The sequence below is a fragment of the Ranitomeya imitator genome, chromosome 2 (genome assembly GCF_032444005.1).
Source record: "Ranitomeya imitator isolate aRanImi1 chromosome 2, aRanImi1.pri, whole genome shotgun sequence".
NCBI lineage: Eukaryota > Metazoa > Chordata > Amphibia > Anura > Dendrobatidae > Ranitomeya > Ranitomeya imitator.
In genome coordinates, this window is record NC_091283.1 from 744,492,967 (window position 1) to 744,495,410 (window position 2,444).

Here is a 2,444-nt window from a genome sequence, read left to right on the forward strand (position 1 = left end):
TTTAGTCAATGCACTTTCAGTCGGGATCACACAACTGTGTGTGATCCGAGAAACTCGGAGGAGTTTATCGCATCACACACAGTTATGTGATCCCTGCCAAGGTGAATGGTGCATCACACAACATTTAAATACTTACAAAATTCCTTGTGAACCCGTGGCACGGCATTGTCCCAGCCATCCATCATCGCATGGGCCACCTCATTCCACAGCTGCTGGATGTCCGAGTGCTGCTGAACCTGGGTGTCCCACAATGGGACTCGCTCCTCGACCAGGGAAATGAGAAGGTCATTATCGAGGAGGTCTTCATCCCGTTCTGGAATCTAGAAATGAAAGAAAGACATTAATGTTCTAAAGATAAGAAAAAGAAGAAAAACAAGAGATACAGATAACAGGAAAGAATAACTTAAAGTCAAGAAAATAATAGTAGTCAAGACAAAAAAAGGGAAGATAGAAGCATAGTGAAGAAATAAAAAACAGGCAAGAATAGTATAGTCATGAAAAAAAATACAATCAGTCAATTATACTTACACGCTTTCTTGCCACCCGAACTTGTGGCAGCTGCTCCTGGTCTGCCTCCGTTGCAGTGGAAGTACTGGTCTGATAGCCCAAAAAAATGACCACATGTGTATACTGTATGTGACAGAGAATACTTACCATTCAGTAGGGAATGAACTCGCTTCACTTTGCCACCCAGCACGTTCAGGGCCAGGGCGCTCCTCAGAAGACGAGGAAGAAGACATTATGAATGCTGCAAGAAGTAATAGACAGAAATTAGTACATACTAAAGATAGAAAAAAGGACAGACAGACATTCACTTTTATACTCACATTAGCCAAAGTTGTGATTCTTCTGGAGAGGTTCCAGTCTGCTTCCAAGTGCCCGCTTCAAAGTCTGTCTGCTTCCAGGTCTGTAGAGTAGTGTACTGCCAGTGCCCACGCATTCTTTTTATCTATCTTTGTGTGGGGGAGTGGCTAATCAGTGTTTAGACATGTTTACTCTGGAAAAACACATGCATACGAAAACACTAGCGAATGCATGTACTTGCTTACACCTGCGTTCCCATATTATTATTATTATTATTATTTATTTATATAGCACCATTGATTCCATGGTGCTGTACATGAGAAGGGGTTACATACAAGTTACAAATATCACATACAGTAAACAAAGACTGTAATGCATTGTTTCAATGCATTCCTTCCATAAGCATCCGCATACGTTTGGCGGCGACAAATTGCCACCACCAAAATTGCAGCATGTTGCATTAGCCGCACCCAGTGGCACAAGCCGAAACGACGCATGTGTAGCCAAACACGGCCAAAAGCATACAAACGCATGTACCTGCGTCCACAACATAAAAGATAGGAAAACACGACGCATGCGGCTGAAACGCTGCGGACACAACCACAAATGTGAAACCAGCCTAAATGAGCCCTTACAGTGACTGAATTACTTCTGAGCTTAGTAACAAATTGTGGATCCCATGGTAAAAATGTACTGCCTTATCAATAAATGAAGCTTAGAAGCCTCCTTCAACAATAATTTTCCAGGATTGCAAAACTTGGCTACTTTTTTTTCAAAAACCAGCATCACACCTGTACATGTGATGTGTATTGCAGCTTAGTCCCATCAGCGTCAATAGAGCTGAGCTGTTATACCAAACGTAACCCATGAACTTAAAAAACCTAAGATAAAAACAAAATGAGCGAACACTCTGTAACAAGTAAATAAATAGTAATAGTATATGTAATTAACATAGTGTACTGAGCCATCTTTGCTTTTCTAAAAAAAAAAAAAAATTTAAAAGCCACCCCACCACGACAAGGTGTACCCAATCGGGATGGTACCGAACTCTTGTAGTTCACCTCACTATGAGTCAGCAGATGTAGAAATAGATAAGGGCAGAGTAGGACATGGGTCCTGGCTGTTCAGACATTTCCCTGTGGAAAGCGATATAAACAAAATGAACAGCTTCCCCCCCCCCCCAAAAAAAAAGGGTGAGCCACACCCCTTGTTTGTACAAAGTACAAAAAACTAAACAAGAACCAAAAAAATAATTTTTTTAAAAAAGATCTACTTGTTCCTGTACAACTCATGTATAGCTACATACTAATAAAAGATTTTACAGTAGTCTGGGAATTATCCAGCTAAACTAAATAGAATAACACACACATATGCTGTAAGAATTGGTGTGCTACTAACTTGTAAACTCATGCATATTCATAAATGTCTGGCTTTGGGACTGATGACATTTGAAAGCAATTAGAATTTCAGAGGTTTGCCCAGGCTTACATGAAAAGGATCTATTGAGTCACACTTATCTATTGTCCGATACTCCAGTTTCAAGTGAATGGGGCTAAGCTGTACTACCAAATATGGCTCCTGGACAGATGTAGAGCTGGTTCTAGGCAAAAAGCAGACTTTTTTCTAATGCAGTACAAACC

The 2,444-nt window shown here is 40.5% G+C and overlaps 1 long non-coding RNA gene across 1 annotated transcript; it reads right to left on the reverse strand.

The window, feature by feature from the left end:
- Positions 1-275: 275 nt before the first annotated feature.
- On the reverse strand, positions 276-838 carry LOC138665622 (uncharacterized). Its single transcript, XR_011318501.1, has 3 exons — positions 828-838; positions 655-748; positions 276-320 (listed from the first exon to the last, which is right to left on the reverse strand). It is a non-coding gene; the product is annotated as an uncharacterized lncRNA (long non-coding RNA).
- Between the last annotated feature and the right edge of the window lie 1,606 nt (positions 839-2,444).